Source organism: Mauremys reevesii, linkage group 12 (assembly GCF_016161935.1).
Source record: "Mauremys reevesii isolate NIE-2019 linkage group 12, ASM1616193v1, whole genome shotgun sequence".
NCBI lineage: Eukaryota > Metazoa > Chordata > Testudines > Geoemydidae > Mauremys > Mauremys reevesii.
The window spans coordinates 37,979,312-37,997,517 of record NC_052634.1 but is presented as its reverse complement, the minus strand read 5'-3'; the positions used below and the strand labels follow the sequence as shown (position 1 = coordinate 37,997,517).

Sequence of the window (18,206 nt, the reverse complement as noted above, 5' to 3'; positions counted from 1 at the left end):
TTGCAGGGCAGCGCAATGGGGCACACCAGGGCGCTGGACGGGCAACACCAGTGCCCCGGGGGAGAGATGATGCTAAGGGAGAAGCAGGCAGCAGACACCCCCACGACAGAGTAAGAAATGCTAGGGTGCGCCGTGCTGCAAGGAGTGAGGGGGGTTGGCAGAGAATGGGAGGATCTCCTCACAGCGGGTGCATCTGTCTCCCTGCACCTCCCCAGCCCTACTCCGTCCCAGGCTAATCCCGCCCAGCTACCAGGGTTACATTTGGCCTGGATTCCCAGCTGCTGGGGAGGGGCGTGGGGCTGGGGAGCATGAGCCTCTACTCCCCCTTCCCCCGACACAGCTGCATGGGCACTGACCAAAGGAGCCTGCAGCACTGCTGCCTAGAGGAAACTGAGGCACCAGCCAGTGACAGACACATCATGGCTCTCCTCATCCTCATCCTCTGGTCCATATACAACCCAGGGGACTCAGGCAGTTGCATAGTTAACCTGTGGAACTCCTTGCCAGAGGATGTTGTGAAGGCCAAGACTATAACAGGGTTAAAAAAAAGAACTAGATAAATGAACAGAGGACAGGTCCATCAAGGGCTATTAGCCAGGGTGGGCAGGGATGGTGCCTGTAGCCTCTGTTTGCCAGAAGCTGGGAATGGGCGGCAGGGGATGGATCACTGGATGATTCCCTGCTCTGTTCAGTCCTCTGGGGCCCTGGCACCACGCTGGCAGAAGACAGGAGGATACTGGGCTAGATGGACTTTGCATCTGACCCAGTCTGGCCGTTCTTATGTCTCCTTGGCGCAGCAGCGACACCCAGTGGCCAATCAGGTAACGCACAGAAGGTGTTTTCCTTGGAGCAGCAGTGACACCCAGTGGCCAGGTGGCGTAATGCACAGCGTGTAGCTGCCTTCTAGGAGCAGTGACACCCACGGACCAGTCAAGATAACACACAGAGCATGTTTCCCATGGAGCAGCAGTGACACCCAGTGACCAGCAGGTGGCATCAGACTCTTCTCGTTTGGTGGGTGACTGAGGTGGGCTAGACAAAAATCGGGGGCTGTGCTCCCATCATCTGGCCCCACCTTCACGGGGCCATGCCTCCCATGCCTCTGCTCCTTCTCAGTTAAAGGCCAGGCTCATCTCCTCTCCCCCTGGCCAGGGTTTAGAGCAATACAACCTTTATTAAAATAAAATAGTAAACAGGGTTTACTTTAAATAATCTAAATCTGTCCAAATTTTAGTATTAAATCCAAAGTTCTTAAAGATCCCATCAATAACCAAAGCCAAAATAAAAAATTGAAACAAAAAATAATGCTTAATTTAAAACCCAAAAACTAAGAAAACTTTGTTTGCAAAAATAAAAATTAACAAATACCATAAATTAATAATTTCAACATTTTATCCAAAAGGTGTGCTACAGCAGGATGATAAAATAACATAAAATAAATAAGCCTGACCACTAAAACCTTCTATAAAGGATTTGGATCCTTGAATACTGGCCAAATCTGTATAAAATATGCAGAACTATGTCAAAACTGGTGTTGTAGGTCAGCCATTCAAATCCAGCAAATGTCAATTAAAAGCTCCAGTCCAACTTAAAAAAACAAAACAACCCAATAAACCAAAACAGTCACAGCCTGAAACAAGCCTACACAGAAGCAAAATTAAACCTGTGCCAACATTGGAACAAACGATGTAAATTTCTAATTCTAACTTCTTGTTTCTCCCAGGAGGAAAGTGTTTTGCACCCCAGTAACCAGGCTGTCACTGCAGCTTTCCTTTCACTAAATAAGATTTTTACCAAATAATATAAATTGCCCTCAAATTTCTCTAAGAGAAATTGAAATTGTATCTTTGCACTAATATCCCAAGTGTGCAAGTCCATCCTCAGAGCAGTCCCACCCCCTGAACCCAGGGGAGAATCCCAACTGGTTTGTGCATTTGTAACCCTGGGGCCTGAAGCTGATGAGAGAAAGGGAAGTGAGCCATCTTGGAGCTTTCCGATACCACCTGCTGGGAGCAGAGGGAATTGACTGAGCGACGTCCTGGCTAATTTTCACCTTGTTGTCCGCCAGCAGGCTCCACTGGAGAGCTCGGGAGTGACTTGACCATGGCAGCACCCTATTTACATATTAAAAGCCGGCATTTGGGGGCCATTGGGGTGAAATGTGAGTACTTTTGGGGTTGGGACCCACATGAGAAGGGAAGTGGAGAACCTGGAGAGAGTCCAGTGGCGGGCAATAAAAATGATTAGGGGGCTGGAGCACATGACTTACGGGGACCTACAGGCCATATCCTGTATGTTAAGCTAAGGCAAAGTGAGCATCTCTATAGTGTGACCTTTTACTCAGAAAGGAAAATTGACCTTTATCTTGTTACTTAAAGAGAGAAGTACCCACACCTGTCTAAGGCCTTTACCTAGACCAATCGACAATGGAGAATGGCATAAGGGGTTTTTCAGTGTTGTACCCACAGATTTAACAGGTACACCACAAGGGAACTTATGTGCATATGTACACGCCATCAACACGCACAAACATACTAGCCTATGAAGTAAGCGCATTCTAACGTTTTGTGGGTAAGGAATGAAATTTGGGCATAGGAGGAAGGATTTCCGCGCTTGTGCCCTATAAAAGAGGTAACCCACCTCACTAGAGCACGTCGCCTGTCATTCTGACTTACTTCCTCCATTCTCTATCTACTATCAGTAGGCTGTACTTGTTCTTAAACTTTAAGTTTCAAAGTAACTCGCTAAGCTCGGTTTCCTAAGTTTTTATTCTTTGTTTATTAGGTTTTGATTTTAAGTTTAACTTATTCAAGTAAACCCAAAGTAACATTAGCTTTTTCTAAGCACTGCATCTTTCACTCAAGAATTGAGAAACCTGAACTGCAAGGCTGGGCCTGTGTCTCTTACCACCAGGTTATCAAGAAAGGGTGTGAGTATATTAACCAAACCTTTGTTGCATATAATGCCATATGTATCTTTTGAATAGCAGTAATGCAACTGTAACTTTATAACTCAATTAAATTAAATAAAATGTAAGCTAATAAATTAAATTTTCATCATATTTTCCAAATTAATATTATTAGTACACCCTAAATCAGGCTACATGGGACAGAGAGTTGGAGTGCAGGGGGATGAGAGCACTGGCTAGGGGGTGCAGGCTTTGGGGTGGGGGTGGAATGAGAGGTTCAGGGTGCAGTAGAGGGCTCAATGTTAGGGCAGAGAATTGGGCTGTGAGGGCTCTGGAACAAGGCCAGGAAAAAGAGACTTGAGGCATGCAGGGCCGTCCTTAGGATTTATGGTGCCCTAGGCGAGATTATGAAACTGGTGCCCCTGTGCCTGATCTGCTCTTAGCAACACAAATATAAGCATACAGTATTGGAAAACTTGCCACATTCACGTTATTAAACCAGTTTAACTTAATGAAGCAAACTGTAATGCTGATGCACTAGCACTAAAGAAGTGGCACTATAGAAAAAATTCTGATTTGACAGAATGATGCAAATAATATAATTTTTTTAATTTGTCAAAATGTTATTGGAAATTTATATGAAGAGGTATTGAAACAAAGATTTGTTTTTAATTAAAAGCAATCTTTCTGGCTTTTTTGGCTGCAAAATCAGTTTAATAAGCTGGGTTTCCAAACAGTGGGAAAATATAACCCTAGTTTTACTGCTAGGTAAAGCACAAAGTGACCAAAATGAAGTCAGCACAGAATCATCTCATCTAGATTAAGGTAGCACAGAAATGTTACAGAAGTCCTATTGTGCCTTATTTTTGTTTGGAAAGACATTGGCAATAGCAGCACATTCACATGATAAAATACATGATAAATCACTGTCTCTAAAGTTCCATCAAAAACTGACATTTTCACAGCTCTAGCATGATCTGCTGTACAGATTCTTCACAAGGAAGTGTCCGTGGCCTTTTTAACTCATATTAACTATGTATTTACTTTATGAAAGTTGGAGAAAACATTGAAAATGTAAAACATTGGCTGCCCAACTTCTGGGCTGGCAAAAGCTATACTGACTCACAGGAAAAAAAAAAGCAGGAGAATCTTAGTACAACATATGGTCAGTCTATACCAGGGGTCAGCAACCTTTCAGAAGTGGTGTGCCAAGTTCACTGTAATTTAAGGTTTCTCGTGCCAGTAATACACTTTAACGTTTGTAGACGGTCTCTCTCTATGTCTATATTATATAAATAAACTATTATTATCTGGGGCCCCGGACACCGGTCCTGCTCAGCCCGCTGCCAGCTGAGTAAATGAAACCCCAGACCAGCAGTGGGCTGAGCGGGACTGGTGGCTGGAACCCTAGACAAGGATCCCAGGCCCTGCTCAGCCCGCTGCGGGTCTGGGGTTCTGACCATCAACTCCTGCCAGCCAGGATCTCGCCGCCAACCCCTCAGCCCGCTACCAGCCTGGGATTCTGCTCACCCAGGCTGGCAGGAGGCAGAGTGGGGCCGGCGGCTGGGCTCCTGACTGGCAAGGCCGCAGCCGAACCCCGGAGTAGCAGTAGGCTGAGTGCTGCCGGCACCCCAGACTGGCAGCAGACTGAGCCACTCAACCCCGCACCGGCCCTGCTCAGCCCGCCACCAGCCCACTCAGCCCGCTGCCGGCTGAGTGAATGGAACCCCAGGCTGACAGCAGGTTGAGTGGTTCAGCCGGCCTGCTCAGCCCGCTGCCAGCCTGGGGTTCCTTGGGGGTCCCCAGGCCACCAGCAGGTGCTGAGTGGGGCCGGTGGCCGGTATCCCAGCTGGCAATAGGGCAGCAGCCGGGACCCCAGAGCAGTGATGGGCTGAGCCACTCAGCCTGCCGCTGCGTACCATCAAAAATCAGCTCACCTGCCACCTTTGGGACGTGTGCCGTAGGTTGCAGACCCCTGCTTTATACGCTAGTAAGGAGATGAGCATATTACAGTTGTTGGAGGGCTCTTATCAGGAGTAACAGGCTATGGGAAAGTCAGTCGACATTTTTTGTTTCTCTGATGAAAACTGGCCCACTCCCTGCCTCAAACCAAACCTGTCACTAATAATTGTCAACAACTTAATTTTCTGTTTTTGGCTAAGATATTGACTTTTTAAAAAAAAAATATTGAAATTGGATTCAGGATTGTTAGGAAGAATTTTTGGCAAACAAAGTTGTTAAATGACAATATAAATGGCAACACAGCACTGCTTTCATGCTTGGCTCACCCCCCAGCCTGCTTGTCCAACAGCTGCAGTAGACCCCAAAATCCACCTCTTGGGGTGCAGAGTGGCAACAGCAGCAGCAAACCCTCAGGTCCAATCACACGCCAATGGGCACCACCACCAGCCTTACCTACCATGGTGAAGTTAGCACAGCATCTGATCTCAGGGACAGGTCACCCATGGAGCCACAGCAGCTCATCCTGCCCTGTGCAGCTCCCCCCGGATGAGGTGGATCGCTGGCAGCTGCCAGCCCGGGGGAGAGGCGCTCCCCAGCTAGGGTGACCAGATCCAGATGTCCTGATTTTATAGGGCCAGTCCCGATATTTGAGGCTTTGTCTTATATAGGCACCAATTACCCCCACCTAGAGTGACCAGACAGCAAGTGTGAAAAATCAGGACAGGGGGTGGGGGGTAAAAGGAGCCTATATAAGAAAAAGACCCCAAAATTGGGACTGGCCCTATAAAATAGGGATATCTGCTCACCCTACCCCAACCCCCTGTCCTGAGTTTTCACACATCTGGCTAACCCCAGCCCAGCCCTGTGTGACATTCTAGTCCGGGTTCACTGCCGAGGAAGTGAGTTACTTTCACTTTCATTCCTCAGCAGGTAGCCAGCCTCCCCCCAACCTACCCCCCAGCACCTCACCCAACCCAGCCCTGACGGAGGGGAGGGAGGAGAGAGAGAGGGATGCTCCTGAGGAGGAGGGAGAAAGGAGGGGGTGCTCCATGGGGCAGGGGGGGAGAAGAATGGATGTTATGGGGGACAACAAAGGATACTGGTTCCAGAGCCGCAGAGCCTGCCTCACCTCACCTCAGCCGGGGGGAAAGAGTCACACTCACAGGTGAGCTCCTTCCCCAACCCCCACCCGCTCCCCTTCCCAGAGACCCCAGCAGCCAATCCCCTCTCTCAGACTGTGCTGCATTCAGCTCTCTCTAGGACCCAGCAGCCCTGCTCTTACATGCTCCACTGCTTCCCGTCTGTCTAGGCTTCCAGCAGAACAGTGCCCCCAGACCTAGTGGAGCTCTAGGTGGCTGCCTATAGCTAAGGACGGCCCTGGAGACATAAGAGAGAGATCAGGCTAGAGCAGAAAGTTGGGGGGGAGAGTTTGAAATGCAAGGAGAAGAAAAATCTTCCACCTGCTCCTTCTCATTAGAGCATCTAAAAACCAGATGAGAAATATCTCTCCCACATTGCAACATCAACTCTGGTGGGTTTGAACTGAGAAAAGAACTTCTCTCCCCAGCAACTCCAGCTCATCTGGGTTGGGCCATGGACATCTGCCCCCACAGACCTGGTACACCCGGCCTGGGACAGGGAAGGGGCTCCTCTCCTCTCCATTGGGGACATGGCGGGATGAGAGATGTGACAGGGCTTTACGGGAAATCATTATTTGAATGATTCATGTGCCAGTCCTAGTCCTTGCTGACCAAACAAACAGTATCCTGCATGCTGATGCCAGTTTGGAGGGTCTGGGAGCACTCTCTTACCAGGAAGTGGAAGGTAAATGTAAATCTGTGGCCTTTGCCAGCTGAGGACTGTCTGATAGGGAAATTCGCTATCCCATCCACCAGCTGCAGTTCTTGGCCTTGAAATGGGCCATCATTGAGAAATTTCGAGACGGTATAGCACACGCATGCAGTGGTTAGCCAAGCAACAGCAAGGAACTGGACTGCTATGGAGCGAAAGTTCTGTGGGAAGGAACCGAATAGAGCACGGGCTGTGGTACAGCGCTCGCATACACTTTTTTTGGCCTGTTTTGCTGGAAGAGTTAGCAGAGCGAGATTGTTAGTCACAGGTCAGTGGGTGGGTTTATGCAAATACTCAACTCTTGGACCAGAGCAGGGGGGGGGCACACAACTTCTGTGGCACACGCAGCACCTCTACAACTAACCTTTGCTCCCACACCCCTAACAACACACCTTTAACTCTCAGGACCAAAATACACCGTGAAAGAGATCTAACGGCGTAAGTTTAGGCAAGCAACTGCAACACTAACAACAATTTTAAGAGATTCAAAACGGCCTCTATCTTTCCACACCAGGGACAACAGAAAGGACATCAGAGGCACCAACAGAAGACCAGCAATTATCCATTTCTACTCATGATCTTAGCCATGTGCTGCCGTTAGGAACCCAGACCCCTTAATGGTGAGTGCTTTTCAGGCGAGGGTGACGCTCTCAGGCCTCAAATGCCAGGTACAATTACTCTGTCCTTGATCCAAAATCAACAGGAAAATACACTGGATTACTCCTGCCCCAATAACAAAGAGACTGGGGATCCCGCAGCAGCTGAAATGACCGTTTGGACAAGCACTCCCATCATGCAATCCGGGGTGGGTGTAACCATGCAAATGACATCAGCCCCAAAAGGCCTTGACGACAGATCACCAACAGATGGCAGGGGAGAGTTCATTACTGACCCTGCTTCAACTAGATTGTGGCAAAGATTCCAAAACACCGAACGTTAAAACTCTCCAAACGCGGGTCAATCCATCCTCATCGTCGTATCCGCTCGTTATACTCCACACCCGAACGTAGCCCTCATATGGACAACATACCCTCCTAACTCAGTGTCTGTACGTTAACCTTTTCCCCCCAGTCAGGGCTATTGTAGATTATGTATTCCTTACGCCACCCGATCTTAAACCAAACTTCACACCCCTTGGGTAAGCTGTACGTTGTTCCCTGAGCACCAGAAATTCTACGCCGAAACTCTGTACCGTACACTTTGTTTTTCTTTGAACGTTAACTTAATAAAATGTTGACTTTTGTTCGAGATCCCGGCTCCTGTTCCTTTGCAAGGCGTGTGCGTTCGCTCCGTGTTTTAGTCTGCTAATACGGCGGGGGGGCGATTGAGCCAGAGGTGCTTGCCTGCTGCAGACACGGGTCTAAGGCTGAACCTCGTCCCTCACAAGCTTGAAAGCTTAACTGATAACAGCTTAAGAAGTGCTCCCGTCTCCGGCACTCAGCTACCCAGCTCCCAATGGGGTCCAAACCCCAAATAGATCCTTTTTACCCTGTAGAAGCTGTAAAATCCTGTGACCAGGGCAGCTGCCTAGCAGCCTGCGCATCTGCCTGCCAGAGCGAGAGCGCATAAGGCACTAATCCGGATAGTGGTGGCTAGGTGGCAGGGGGAGGGTGTGAAGAACCAGCAGAGTGGCGCAGTGGGAGCGTGCTGGGCCCATAACCCAGAGGTCGATGGATCGAAACCATCCTCTGCTACACATGCGCTTGTTTCTTTTCCCTCTGGGCCTTCAAGCGAGCCAGTGACCAGCAGAGAGCCTAGGCCATGAGGCAAGAGGTGGCTGAGGCGAAGCGGCGGCCTGCCAGGGAGCTCCCTGGCACCTCGGGCTGAAGGCAAGAGGCAGGCCTGGGCGTGGTGAGGGCCTCCTGTCCTGGAATGAGGCTGCAGTGCTTCCTGGTCCCCGTTTCCCACCCACACCGGCAGGCGGCTGCTGCAGGAGAACACGAGGGAGGCTCTGGGGGTGCTAGGCAGCGCTGTGTGTGTGGCTGTCAGGGAGAGAGCCGAGGCTCCCGACTCGACCTGCCATTGACTTGCGTGGCTCTGCGCGGCCGTCAGCCGAGGCGGGCCAGGCCGTGGAGGTGACTCAGGCTTGGTCCGCATGGCCACGCTTTCCTGACGAGGCATGAGGCAGGCCAAGAGCTTTGCACAGCGTACAGGGAAGTGGGAGGGAGGCGTCTTTGAGCCGGCCTGTCTCCTCCGCTTCTCCCTTGCCGCTTGGGCGGAGGCGGGAAGGGAGCGAAATGTTCCCGGCTGAAAGTTTTTGTGCTCGGCCTTGAGGATTAAGTCTGAGCCTCCGGCACGGCTGCTGGCAGATGGGTTTCTGAATGGCATCCAGCCCGCTCTTTGGACCACCAGCTGAAAGCACTGAGGCCAAGAGGCAGCAAAATGGGACCTTTGAGGCACCCCCACAGGCCTCGGGGAAGCAGCACGGGCTTAGCATCGTCCCTGGGTGGGCTCGAACCACCATCCTTTCGGTTAACAGCCGAATGCGCTGACCCATTGCGCCACAGAGACACGGAAGGGCAAGGCTGTATTGAGCACAAAAACCGGGAATCAGCTCAGGGTACGGTATAGCACACACATGCAGTGGTTAGCCAAGCAACAGCAAGGAACTGGACTGCTATGGAGGGTTTTTTGCCCCACTTGCCCCCCCCCCAGGTGGCCCTGCCTAAAAGTGGCGGCCACTAGAGCCCAAGCAGTAGCCCCACCCCTTCCACTTGAGGCCACGCCCCTGCACCACTCTTCCCCAAGGCCCCGCTCCTACACTGCCTCATACCCCAAGATCCTTCCTCCCGCTCACTGCTCTCCGTCCCCTCCCCTCCTCACTCGCCCTTACGGTCATTACAAAGTGGCAAGGCAGAGCCCTCCCATTTTTTAAAGCCCTGGGGTGTTGTTCCCCCCTGTTCAGGCACCCCTGGGGCCCTGCACTTCACACAGCTCTCCTTGATTTCAGCTGTTAGTGAGGGAGCCTCCCTGCTAGCGCAGACTGGGCAGTTTCTTGCATGAGAGACACTGTCCCAAAGCAGGGACTAATGCTTAGAGCTGGTTATCAGTGACTTCAGATCTGTTGGTCTGCAGCAAGACTCTACATTGAGTTTTAATCAGCTCTGTTATTACACAGGGAAGAACAAAAGAGTCACATGGTGCCTGGAACCCCTAAGAAGAATCCACCCCACCGAGTACAACACTTGTCGCTACCTGCTCTCAGCTCCACTGAGAATGTTTTGGGGTCACTCCTCACCTGTATCAACCTAGGGATTTTGGAGAACTACAATTAACATGTTCTCCAGTGGTGCAATTGGTTAGCACACAGTACTTATAGGGCAGTGCTGAGAAGAGCTATGTTGAGGTTATGAGTTCAAGCCTCATCTGGAGCACTGGTTTTCATTAGCCAAATGGCTTCACCCCGTTATTTGGCCCTGTGGAATGTAGAATTCCAGCCCTGGGGACCCTGAGGCAGGGGAAGAGTCAAAGACACCCGCTTCACTTATTACCTCCTCTCCAGAGCACAGGTCAGAACCTGCAATCCTTTCTGCCCCCCTCCCTCCTGCAGCCCCTGTGCCAGGATCCCTCAAGCAGAGCCTGGAGTCCTGCCCCTCCTTGACCCCTGAGCCTGGAGGGAGAGGAGCAAGGAGCCATTGTTAGAGGGCTTTCCCTTCCCCCGCCCACTTCCCTGGCTCTTGTCACGCAGACAACAAGCAGCAAAAGACCAGAAATCGGAAGCGCAGACAAAGGGATGTTTACTGGGGTTCGTTTCCAAGCAAGCAGATTTCAAAGCCCTTCACACCAGTCGGGCTTATCTCTATACACCGACAGAGTCTGTTCCCCAGTGTCCCCCTTCCCAGCTCTGACACCGCAGAGCGTTTACCCCACATCACTACAGACAATTCTTTCCTGGGTGTCTGGCTGGTGAGTCCTGCCCACATGCTCATGGTTTAGCTGATCGCCATATTTGGGGTCGGGAAGGAATTTTCCTCCAGGGCAGGTTGGCAGAGACCCTGGGGGGGTTTCACCTTCCTCTGCAGCATGAAGCACGGGTCACTTGCTGGAGGATTCTCTGCACCTTGAAGTATTTAAACAACGAGTTGAGGACTTCGCTAGCTCAGACATAGGCCAGGGGTTTGTTACAGGAGTGGGTGGGTGAGAGTCTGTGGCCTGCGTTGTGCAGGAGGTCGGACTAGATGATCATAATGGTTCCTTCTGACCTTAAAGTCGATAAGTCTATGAGCTCTGACACTGCAGACTGTTTACCCCACGTCCCCCTTCCCAGCTCTGACACCGCAGAGCCTTGTCTGTGTCTCTGTTCCCCGTTCCCTATTCCCATCCCCCCCCATTAGCATGATTCCAATTTCCCTGTTAGCATAATTCCAATCTGACCCCAGTTTACATAGTAATATTCTCAGCTAGACCTTAACCAATCATTGTAACTAACCAATCCTAACCTATTGTAACAGAATTATCTAACCAATTACATCCCTCTCCCCTAATTAACTTACACTCAGCAAAATTAACTCGGCAGTAGACAGAAACAACTAGAGAACCAGACAGATTGACAATAGAAAAGTGGGGGCCAGAAAGATAAACCCTACAGAAATGAGGGTTTCACAACCACAACCATTGAAAAGGGATTTCTTGCCAGACCGGATGCTCCCTTAAGATCTGTTTCGTTATCTGGTGGTGATGGGCACTATCGGGACAGGATCGTCTGGCTAACAGCCCAACCCCACCTTAGTTCAGTGTGACGGGTTTGGGAGGTGAGGATGGGACCGTTCGCTTCCCAGCTTATGGCTGCCCCTGCTGCTTAGCCAAAGGCCTTAGCCTACGAACAAGGGCTCAAACTCTCCTAGGGAGAGAAGGCCCAGACACAGGCAGACTGGGATTTTGGGTCTTTGTTTTATACCCCTGTCACTAGCTAAGTGATAAAAATACACCTAAGTTCTTAAAGTCTAGGCCTGTACAGGCAGCCTGAATATCTCTATTCTAACAGCCATCGGTCCCTGTGGAAAAATGATCTATTCAGGGTTGTCCCTAGACATTTTGGTGCCCTACACAGCACCCCCGTCCCCCAGCCCGAGCTGGCAGAGCGGAGCAGGCTGGGGCCAGGTCACTCTACTTCCCGCCACCCGGTAATTGCAGGGCAGGCCTGACCCCACACTCATGGGGCGACGGGAAGTGGAGTGATCCGGCCCCAGCCTGCTGCACTCTGCTCCCAGCCTTGGAACTTGGTGGAGTGGGGGAAATGCCCCCCAGCACTCACCAGTGGCGCGGCTGGGAGCTGGTGGAGCAGAGCAGGCTGGGGCCAGGTCGTTCCACTTCCCACTGCCCGGTGAGTGCCGGGTGTGACTGATCCCTCCTGCAGTCCACCGGGATGTAGCTCAGGGGAAGGGGCAGAGTGGGGATGGGGTGGAGCAGGGGTGGGAAAAGGGGGTGGGGGCAGACCGGGGGCTGTGGGGAAGAGGTGGAGCAGGGGCAGGGGCAGCTTTCCTGGCCGGCTCAGCCAGCCGGGGGATCGAGTTCGCCGCTGGAGCAGTACACAGCTGCGTAGGGCACCAAGAAATTTGGGGCAATTTGGTGCCTCCACGTCCCTTAACCAGGCAGTGTCCCTGTAGTGTGGGCTGTCTTCATAGGTCCTTTCTCAATCTTTCTCACCCTCTTGTCTTGAGTCTCCTGTGTCTCTGCTTTCTAAGCACAGACTCACTCTGACTGTTCAGAGGAGGGGAGGACCATGCCTATTGTGTGGCCAGCAGACAGCGACAAAGACCCCTAGCCAGCCTGCTCCCTGCCATGCCAAACACCCACTGAAGGCCACCCACAGACCAGCATGTGGAGCGGCTGCTGATGCTCTGTGGCCAACATCAGAAAACGGTAGGAAAGCAGGGCCAGCTCCCGTGGTGGCGCCTCTGACCGTTCCCACTCCAGGTGTTCACTTTTGCAGTGGAGCAGGAGATTTTACCCCAACAGGCTGTTCTCCAGCTGGCGAGAAGCAGAGAAACACCCAGGCTCCGAAGACGCTATGTAGCAAACCCCTCCAGCACAGGGACAGGCGCACACTTGGAAGAGGGAAACTGCTCCACACGCTAGCCCGGGCAGCCGCCCATTTTCTTTGGCAAGTCAGGAAGGGCAAAGGCGAGACTGGAAGCACCTGGGGCTCATGCCCCAGCCTTTGTGACACCCACCCCCCAACTCCTTCCCGGGGCTCTAGCTGAAGCCAGAGCATTGGCCTGAGCGGCCAAGAAGAGGTTCCAGCCCCGAAGGGAGCAGGACTTTCAGCCCAAAGGTAAAACTGCACAAGCACAACCACGAAGGGACTTGAATCCTCAATTGCCTGATCCAAACTCAGATGCCTTATCCATTAGGCCACATGATCACATATAATTTCTCCACGTACTTCTTTAGAGAAGATGGACACTGTGTTTCTCAGACTCGGGTCATCTACTGAGGGGGGTTGAGACTCTCTGGGCACAGAAGTCAAGTTCCCTGCGAGATGTGAGACTTAATTCTATGGAGCCAGGTGCAGGGATTTGGCAGGGAGGCTCAGGCATGGGGGATTGGGGTGCAGCGGACGGACCGGCTGTCTAGGTGCAGAGATTTAGTTGCACTGAGGCACAGGAGGGAGGAGGAATCCTGCTCATGGTCAGTGGCTGTGCAGAAAAAAGGGTGTTGATTCCCCCATCCTAAATGGGCTGGCTGGCCTGACCCTTCTCCCCTCTGCAGAGCATGGCGGGGGCTGCAGCTCACCCCGTGTGGGGCAGGAGGGCACAGGTGCAGGGCGCTGGGTCTGGCGCACCTGGAGGGCAGCCCGTGGGGTGGGGCAGGGCAGGGCCTGTGGTTTACGCTCTGCGATGCCTGGTGCTGGGCCACTGCACAATCCCCAGCCACGCCGCACAGCACACCCCGAGAGGGGGCAGGGGGCCAAGCAGACGATCCAGCACGAGGGGGGAGAGGATGTGTGGTGGGGGGGAGGAAAGGCCTTGGGCTGCACTGGGGGAGTGCAGAGCAGGGGTGACACCCTAGAAACCTGCAGCAAAGGGATGGACAGGTGGACTGGGTGGATAGAAGAGGCAGTGAGCCTAAAAGGGGAGGGGGGTCTAGTGGTCAGAGCAGGGAGGGGGCTGGGTGCCAGGGACCTCTGGGTTCTATCCCTGGCTCTGGGAGCAGAGGTGGGTCTAGAGGTCATAGCAGGGGGACTGGGAGCCAGGACTCCTGGGTTCAATAGTGGTGGCTGCTTTTTCCTGTGTCTCCCTCCCTACAGATCCCAGCCCAGCCCCCTAGCAGAATCTGACTGGGGGAGGGGGTTGCCCTGCCACTCCAGACTCGTGATTCGAACCCCTCTCACCATAGGCTCTGACATCACGGAATCTCCCCCCCAAGACAGAAAGTAGGAGCCCCTCCCCTCATGTGGAGGAAGCCAGTGAGTTTCTTGGGGGTCTCTGGCAGAGGTGACGGCACCCACCAGACACCCACTCATGGTTGCAAGGAGACCCCCCTGCACAGCTCCCTGCTATGAGGGGCTGGGGGTGCCCAGCCAGGGTCAGGAGGTGAGATGGGGATGCAGTGGCAGGAAAGGGGCAGAGCTGGGGGTGGTGCCAGGTCTGGTGCTGGCTACACGGGGAAAAACCACACTGCTCCCCCATAACACACACACACACACACACACAACTCCTGGTCTTGGCAGGGGAACAGGAGAAAGGACCAAAGAAAAAAGTGTCAGAGAAAAACTCAGTTCTCGCTTTTTCTTTGGGTGCAGCAAAATCAAATACTTTATTATTTCTCTAGTAATTACAATAGAGGGAGGGAGGGAGTGCCCTAGGACACAGGGTCGCCCCAGTCACGGACAGGTCTCTCAACTGGTAAACAATTACAGCAAGCCTTTATACCTTTGTTACAGACAATAACTAGCAATAATACAGACAATAAAGAGCAACAACTGCATTTTGTTTATACATAAGCCATCCTGCTATCTTGTTTTTCTCACTCCTAGAAGACACCAGTCTGCATATTTGGTTATCTGAATTGCAAGGTCATAATAACTTTTTACACAATTTCTTTCCCTCTCGCCTCACACCATCCTCGCTTCTGCAAGTCTCACGTCATTAGAGTTACAGTGTGGCCTGACTTTTGCTAACTATTAGCTTGACTCTTGCTAACTGACTGACATGCATTAAGATCCCCTTCAAATCCTTGTTAATTCTTTCCCTGCTTCCACACAAGAGACAAAGAGAAAGGAGGGATGGAGGAAAAGGTGAAAGCAAAAGGACAAACCCTAATGTCCCCAGTGATTCTAAGGGACAAAATTCCAGGTGCAGAATAAAATTCTGCCTCCTTAAGCTCGTGTTTTCCATGCCTAGAATTCAACTGTCACCAGATGGATCAGACTGAACAGGTTTCAAACCTCAAGGAGGCTCTTACCTTCTAAACAGGGATGGCTGTTTTCTAGTAAAATCAGGAAAACGGAAGGAGAAAAGTCGAAAGAGGTTCCTCCTGGTGCTCACGTCCGTGAACCCGAATACTCTCTCAGTCCTCAAAAAGAGACCTGGAGAAGGAGACTTGCTGAAGCAAAGCCACAGGGGTCTCTGAGGTTTCCCTGGCCCCTCGCCCCTGTCCTGCCTGGCTGATGTCAGCATCTCTCTGTGAGGTCACCACCTCCCCACCACCTTTGACCAATAATCTGAGGTCTTGCAAAAGGCCTTTGTGATGTCACTGCCACACCCCTCCCTTGCTGTGCTAATGTCCTGCCCCTGACCAGGCACTTTGGAGGTTTGAGCTACTCCCTGTGGATCACCCCACTCAAGGAGCATTCGTTCTAGGAAGCAGGCTGGTTAGACAGTAAAACATCAGATGCTGCTCCCAATGCTACACTCAATTTTTCAGAAATTAGTCGACTTTATGGCCAGAAGGGACCATTAGAGCATCTAATCTGACCCCGTGCATATCACAGGCCTCCTGTATGACACAAGAGCTACTTTTGGGGCAAACACATTCCAGAAAGGCATCTAGTCTTCATTAAATGACATCAGGAGATGGAGAATCCACCACTTTCCTTGGTAGCTTGTTCCTGTGGTGAATCATCCTCGCTGGTTAATATTTGTGCCTTAGTTGTAATATGAATTTGTCTCTTTTCACCTTCCAGCCATTGGCTCTTGTTATGCCTTTCTCTGCGAGATTAAAGAGCCCTTTAATAGCCAATCTTTTCTCTCCATTAAGGCCCTTCAACACTTCAGTGAAGTCACCTTTCAATCTTCTTTTGATAAGCTAAACAGATTGAGCTCGTTCAATAGCTCACTAGAAGGCATTTTTCTCCAGCCCTCAGAACATTTGGTGGCTCTTTGCTGCCCCAGTTCCAATTTCACAACATCTTTTTCAAATGAGGACACCAAAACTGGAGGCTATTCCAGTATCAGTCTCACTGATGCTGTGTCACCTCCTGTGATGTTATTGACATAATCTGAAACTGTATAGATCACCGCTGGGATCACTGTTCTATATTTGCAGCCAATATTGTAGAAAGGTTGTCGTGTAAGGGGTCTATGGAGAGGTTCTGACTGGCTGATTATAATGATGCTATCTCTAGTTGTGTATCATTTCTGTAGTTGACGTTATGAATATTGGCTCTATGCTGCCCGTATTTCAAACTTGTGCTCTGCTTCCAGGAAATACCCCAGACAAGTTGGTGTCAGTTCTGTCTAGCCTGTTTGATGGCTCATTGTTAAATGTTGATGGCCCATTGTTAAATGTTGCTATATTATGATCACTATTTCCAAGCGATCCTGTTATAGTTACCTCTTGGACAAGATCCTACGCTCCACTCAGGACTAAATGGAGAGTTGCTTCTCCCCTTGCGGGTTCTTATATCAGCTGCTGTAAGAAACAGTCATTTAAAGTATCGAGAAATTTTGTCTCTGCATTTTGTCCTGAAGTGACATGTACCCAGTCAATATGGGGATAACTGAAATCTCCCACTATTATGGAGTTCTTTATTTTATTTTATTTTATTTTCTCTCTAATCTCCCTTCGCATTTCATCCTCACTATCACTGTCTTTGACAGGTGGTCGATAATAGATCTCTATTGTTATATTCTTATTAGAGAATGGAATTACTATCCATAGAGATTCTATGGAACATGCAGTTTCATTTAAGATTTTTACTTCATTTGAGTCTACATTTTCTTTAACATACAGTGCCACTCCCCTCCCCACCCCCCGAGTATGACCTGCTCTGACCTTCAGATATATTTTGTACCCTGGAATGATTGTGTCCCATTGATTATCCTCACTCCACCAGGTTTCTGTGATGCCTATTATGTCAATATCCTCTTTTAACACGAGGCACTCTAATTCACCCATCTTATTATTTACACTTCTAGCATTTGTGTACACGCACTTTAAAAACTTGTCACTGTTTATTTGTCTGCCCTTTTCTGATGTGTCAGATTCTTTTCTGTGTGAATGCTTCTCGTCTGATCTGGCCCCTACTTTATCCTCTTCCAGCCTCTCTTCCTGACTAAAACTAGAAAAATCTCTATCACTACACTCTCCTCTAAGAGAAGTCTCTGTCCGATCCACGAGCTCCTCTGCAGCCATTGGCTTCCCCCCATCTCTTAGCTTAAAAACTGCTCTGCAACCTTTTTAATGTTAAGTGCCAGCAGTCTGGATCCACTTTGGTTTAGGTGGAGCCCATCCTTCCTGTATAGGCTGCCCCATCCCCAAAGTTTCCCCAGTTCCTAATAAATCTAAACCCCATCTCTCTACACCATCATCTCATCCATGCATTGAGGCTCCGAAGCTCTGCCTGCTTACCTGGCCCTGCGCATGGAACTGGGAGCATTTCTGAGAATGCCACCATAGAGGTCCTGGATTTCAGTCTCTTTCCTAGCAGATTAAATTTGGCCTCCAGGACGTCTCACCTACCCTTCCCTATGTCATTGGTATCTACATGTACCATGACCACTGGCTCCTCCCCAGCACTACACATAAATCTGTCTAGATGCCTTGAGAAATCCGCAACCTACGCACCAGGCAGGCAAGTCACCATACGGTTCTCTCGGTCATCACAAACCCAGATATCCTTGTTTCTAATGATCGAATCTCCCATTACTAACAGCTGCCTTTTCTTAATGAGTGGAGTTCCCTCCCCCGGTGAGGTAACCTCAGTGCAAGAGGCTCTTCCAGATAGTGTTGGGGTGAGGGTCCCAACTATGAGAAGCTTTCCCTCTGCTCCCATTGACTGCTCTCATTCCCTGGGCCTTCCATCCTCCTCAACAGTGCGGGGGCCGTCTGACCAGAGTTGGGACAATTCTATAGTGTCCTGGAAAGCCTCATCAACATACTTCTCTGCCTCCCTTAGCTCCTCCAGTTCCAACACCCTGGCCTCCAAAGCCTTCACACGGTCTCTGAGGGCCAGGAGCGCCTTGCACCAAATGCACACATACATACATAACATAAGAACGGCCGTACCGGGTCAGATACAAAGGTCCATCTAGCCCAGTAT

The 18,206-nt window shown here is 50.7% G+C and overlaps 2 non-coding genes and 1 pseudogene across 2 annotated transcripts; 2 read left to right on the top strand and 1 right to left on the bottom strand.

Annotated features, from left to right (window-relative positions):
* The window catches only part of LOC120375649, a 276,817-nt pseudogene that overhangs the window by 209,658 nt on the left and 48,953 nt on the right, over positions 1–18,206 (top strand).
* Positions 8,344–8,415, top strand: TRNAM-CAU. The gene has a single exon. It is a non-coding gene; the product is annotated as a tRNA-Met (tRNA).
* Positions 9,159–9,232, bottom strand: TRNAN-GUU. Its single transcript has one exon. It is a non-coding gene; the product is annotated as a tRNA-Asn (tRNA).